Here is a 5,557-nt window from a genome sequence, read left to right on the forward strand (position 1 = left end):
CTGTTAACATTTCACGTGATGGGCTTTATTCCCTTTCTGTGTTGATTATTTTTTCATATACTAAGGATAATTGGTTGGGTCATTATCTGTATGAAGATGAGAGTTGAAACCATGAGGCAGAGGATAGAAATTAGAAAACACAGAAGCAATAGGACTAGACCAAGGGCAAAAACAAAGGTAACGTATACATGAGTGTATACGTTACTTATTATACGTATACATGAGTGTATACGTTACATAACGTATACTTATTCCATAAGTAGTGGAAAGAGAAAGAAGTGACAGAAAATACAACGGACTCAGCGGCCAGGATGAGCAGGAAGCTGCCCAAGAGCTGTTCAGAGGAAAGACAGAGTGTGGTCAAGGAGGGCCAAACAGGCGGAGAAGTCCAGGCAGTTGGTTCGTATCTGAATACATCCACTGAGGTGTCTTAGATTATGTCTTGAAATAGTCTTTCTGAATTACAAGCATCACTTATTTCTTTGGTCTCTTGCATATAAAAATGAGAACTACAAAAACCATTTATATAGGCTTTGATAGTATTTCCATTTTACTAATTTACTAAGAGTGTTTACCGTATAGCATTTACCTAAACAGTATTTACTTCAATGTAACAGAAAATACGATTTGAATGTAAAATAGACATATCAATATTATGACACTAGAGAATACCTGTTTGTCATACTTGTTAACTTACTAACATACTTACACAGTCATTATATCTACATGTGCTCCACATAAGACAATGTGTCAGACTAGGGTGAGACTCTAGTTCTGATTCCACCTCTGGTTCCAGTCCATTTCTGTGTGAATTTGGGTAGTAATTTAAGTCTTATGTTTGTGCTGTGTAATATGGGAGACACTAGCTCTCACATTCTATGTGAATATTTATTTACCTTAAGGACCAAGGGCCGGTGGCTCTGCCGTGGGTGGGGCGCAGAGTTGGGGGCGGGGAGGGTGGTGTAGGAGGGATGCCCTAAGGGGAGGGTCGGTCGTAGGGCGGGGTGCCCCCGGGTCCGGTTGCGACCCCCAGGATGAGCCTGCAGTATTTTCCTTATATGATCGGGCCCTGTGGCTGGTGGCAGTGCTTGCCCGGAGCCTAAAAGGATTATGAAACCGAGTCTGGCGAAGTGGGGCCAGGGAACCGGGGGCGGGGAGATGAGATGAGGAGCAAGGGGTTAGGCTACAGATGGGGGACGTTTAGGGAGGCCTTTTTCGTTGTCCCTGTGAGCCCTGGTCGATGATGACGAGACCACTGCACAACCTGAGTTCTGGAAACCAGGTGATGGAGTGTGTTCGGAGAACAGACTGAGACCGAAAAATAAATAAATAAATAAATAAATAAATAAATAAATAAATAAATTACAATCGGCCCTGGTCGATGTGGCTCCGTTGCAGCATCCTCCTGTAAATCAGAAGGTCGTAAGCTCAGTTCCCAGTCAGGGGGAATGCCTGGGTTGCAGGTTTGGTCCCTAGTCAGAAAGTGTGCGAGAGGCAACCAATCAATGTTTCTCTCTCACATAGATGTTTGTCTCCATCTCTCCCTCCTTTCCCCTCTCTCTAAAAATTAATAAGCGTGCCCTTGGGTAAGGATAAATGATAATAGTAATTAGTTAAAATAAAATTGAAGAAAATTAAAGTTCAGTTTTGTCTCCTGAGGTATGTTTTAAGTGCTTGGTAGCTGTATACCTTGGTGGCTATTATATTGGACCTCACAGAAAATTCTATTGAATAGCATTCATCTGAGTTCTTTACCTAAAAATATTCATCACTAACCACTAATATAATGTTTCTTTATTATTGGGTATGCAAATTTAAAATATAACAAGTTTTCTTATCTTATTCATTTATTTTTAGAGGGGAAGGGAAGGAGAGAGGGAGAGAAATATCAATGTATGGTTGCCTCTCGTGAGTCCCCTGCTGGGAACTGGCCTGCAACCCAGGCATGTGCCCTGACTGGGAATCAGACCACGATCGTTTTGTTCACAGGCCCGTGCTCAATCCACTGAGCTACACCAGCTAGGGCCAAATGTAACAAGTTAATTGAACCTACCCTAGGTGCCCTCAATGTTTAAACAAACATATAATAGACACTCAAAAAAATTCAGAAAAATATATTTGAACAAATGAAATATGCTAATGTCAGAAGAAAAATGTGTTTGTGTACATTAAGAGAAACAAATATAAAAATATTGTCAGTGTCTTTACTGACAAAAATACATATAGTCTACATTAAAATGTTTACTGTAGTGTTTTCAAAATCAAATAATATGTTATAACAAACAAGAAAATTTTAAATTGATATATTTTTAGCAACTTCAGAGAAATAATAACTGATTTCATTTATTTTCACTAATGATTTTTACTTTTTACTATAATTTTAGTTTTCCATTTTATCCACAGTGTTAATATACTCATAGATTCCAAGTAACAATCAAGACACTATAGAGAACTTTTAGAATGTAACAAGGATGTACAGAGGAGAAAGTATTGACCCTGTCAGCCCACAAAGATTCTTAAGAGATCTTTAATAAACAGAAGGTCAGTGTTTCAGTTTTATATTCCATCTAAAACGAACACTCCTTAGTGGTGAATCAGGGCATGAAACATTCTGAACCCAGTCCTTCCCAATGTCAGGGTTTTTCTCAGGGAATTTTATGGTAGACCTTGGCTTCTAAACGAGGGGAAATAAGTAAATTAGCAAACAAAGGTTAGTTTGGCATAGACTATCCATAATTTTAACTCATCTGACATTTGAAAAAGTATACGCACCAGAATCAAGCTGACCCCTAGGAAAGGGAACAAGTTTTACCAGTTCTAGTCCACTGGTACTGGAGATGAACTGGAGATGAACTGACTTTGGGTAGCCAACCTCAGAAATTCCCACTGTCTTCTCTTGGGGGTAGGGAAGCAATACAATGCCATTGCAATGTTATTAATTATGGTTAATGACCATAACTGGGGCAGAGCTTAGGATGGCATTTTTAGATGGGGAAACTGAGGCTAAATATTAGATGTTAGTAACCTATCCTTTACTTCCATTGTTTCCACAGTGGGAGCTACTCAGAACTTTCCACTTTGGAGTAAGCCTGTTCCTCTCTTTTGCCTGACTCTGGACACTGTGTAATTGTTTGGTGACATAAATAATATAGCTAAATTCTAAAGGACCCTTGGAGGAAAACCAGTGGATCAACATGGTTATTAGAGAAAATATGTTACATAAGGAAAACTACAAAGAAAGGAAAATCATCTGTAATCATACCAGCAAGAGATAATTATTGTTTAGATTTGGATGTACTGTATATCCAATTTTTTTTTCTATTTAGATACACAGAAAAAAATTATATATACAATTGGGACCTACTATTTTGTAGCATACATTTTTACTTAATAATTGAGAAATGTTTCCCATATCTGTAAATATTCTTAGAGAACATGATTTTTAATTTTTATACATTCAACAATGTTAATGTATGCCTTAATTTATTTTAAAAAACTTCTGCAACTTAATTCTGCTTTTAGTTAGGTTTAGTTTTTCCTATTAGAGACAACAGAATACTAAACGTCTTTGTAAATCTTTGTGCACATCTCTGATTTTTCTTTTAAGGATACATTTGTAGTAGAGTAATTACAGAACCAAAATCTATACACATTTTAAAGGTTTTAAAAATATGTGTAGTCAACCCTGGCTGGCATAGCTCAGTGGATTGAGTGCGGGCCTGCCAACCAGAGAATCACAGTTCAATTCCCAGTCAGGGCACATGCCTGGGTTGCAGGCCAGTTCCCAGCAGGGGACTCACGAGAGGCAACCATACATTGATATTTCTCTCCCTCTCTCCTTCCCTTCCCCTCTAAAGATAAATAAATAAAATCTTTAAAGAAATATATGTAGTCAGATTACTCTCAAAAAAGTTTGTGCCACTATAGCCTCCCACCAGCAATGCACATTTCCCAAACACTACACAAACTCACGGAGACATTTGGGAGCATTCATGGCCATAGACTCACCAACTTTTTCTCTTTTAGAATGTTTTGGGCTTTGGTCTAGAATAGCAGAAATATAATCTTCTCTACTGTTTCCTCAACTGGTGTTTCTACTCACTGGATAATAATATATAACAGTAAACTTAAAAATAATTTAATTTTGTTTATACAGTAAATAAATGTGATTCCCAAGTACACAGGAAGCTGATATGTGAAATAAGAAAGTGGATTTTTAAACAACCTTTTTGAAAAAACCAATTATGATTCCATTGCAAAGAATATGTAGGTTTCAATAACACTGTCTTATATTTCATACTTGGAGTTTAGTGATTATATAAAGTACATCTGATGATGGTATGTTTTACTAACATGGAAGTTGGTGAATTAGATCTGTAACCAAAATACAAGCCCAACCACCTGCATCTTTGAAAGCCAATACGCAAGAGACAGGTTCTGGTATAAAGGAAAGTGGTTTATTCAGATGCCAGCCACCTGGAAAATGGGGCACTTGTGTCTCAAAGTCCATCTTAACATCTTTGGTCACGTCAGTGATTCTTATAGGGAGTTGGTAGGGATTGGGGAGGGGGAAGATCCCTAGGGTGAGCACCAACATGCTGTTTCTCTTGGGAGTCAGAGAAGGGGGAACGGAAAGGCTTATCTCTCCGTTTGCATCAGCATTCCTCCCTTCCCCAGAGACCTGTGATTTTGGCTGGCACCAGCATAGCTTGCATTTGCAAGGAGGACCAGAGCATAGGGTTGACATTACTTTCATTACTAGCTGGGAGATACTAAATTATGGTTACGCATCTTAGTTTTAAAATTATGCATCTTAGCGCAGGCAGAGGTTTTTAATAGGAAAGAGACGAGGTAAAGCAGAACAAAGAGATCAGGGGGAGGGATTGTGGACATGTAGGCAGTATTCTTGCAGGTCTCGATGTGGATCTTTATGGTCAGCGTCCTTGAGTTGGTGGGACTCCAAGGTCACACTCTTTCTTAGGTTTACAAAGGAACTGAACCCCGTTAATGCTTGTAAAGTACACTTAGAAAAGAAACTTTTAACATGTAGACTCTAGTGTTGAGAGAAAAATCAGGTTAGAGTAACAAGCTGGGTTTAATATTTGCTAAGATTAGCCCTGGCTGGTGTAGCTCAGTGGATTGAGCACGGGCCTGCAAACCAGATGATCGCGGTTCGATTTTCACTCAGGGCACATGTCTAGGTTGCAGGCCAGTTCCTGACAGGGGACACATCAGAGGCAACCATACATTGATATTTCTCTCCCTCTTTCCTTCCCTTCCCCTCTAAAGAAAAATAAATAAAATCTTTTTAAAAATTAAAAAAAAATATTTGCTAAGATTAATATGGGCAGCTTTATGTAAGTAGAGTATATCCACTCTCCATTACAGATCCAGGTGCTTAAGTTTTATCCAATGGTTTGCTCTGTATTTTCTCAGTCCTTTCAGAGGAGAAAATGATTTTTTCCCTCCAATTTCTCCACCATGTAGACAGTCATTCAGGCGTTCCTGTCCATTAGTAGGGTATAAAAATTAAGATGAACTTGAATTTAAAATTTCT

At 38.5% G+C, this 5,557-nt stretch overlaps 2 non-coding genes across 2 annotated transcripts; both read left to right on the plus strand.

The window, feature by feature from the left end:
• The first annotated feature begins 1,007 nt into the window (after positions 1-1,007).
• LOC118989026 (small Cajal body-specific RNA 17) lies at positions 1,008-1,151 on the plus strand. The gene has a single exon (XR_005066924.1).
• Positions 1,152-1,234: 83 nt separating this feature from the next.
• On the plus strand, positions 1,235-1,317 carry LOC118989016 (small Cajal body-specific RNA 18). Its single transcript, XR_005066916.1, has one exon.
• The last annotated feature ends 4,240 nt before the right edge of the window (positions 1,318-5,557 follow it).

The sequence above is a fragment of the Sturnira hondurensis genome, unplaced genomic scaffold (genome assembly GCF_014824575.4).
Source record: "Sturnira hondurensis isolate 20B ecotype Veracruz unplaced genomic scaffold, ASM1482457v3 Scaffold0006413, whole genome shotgun sequence".
Classification (NCBI taxonomy): domain Eukaryota; kingdom Metazoa; phylum Chordata; class Mammalia; order Chiroptera; family Phyllostomidae; genus Sturnira; species Sturnira hondurensis.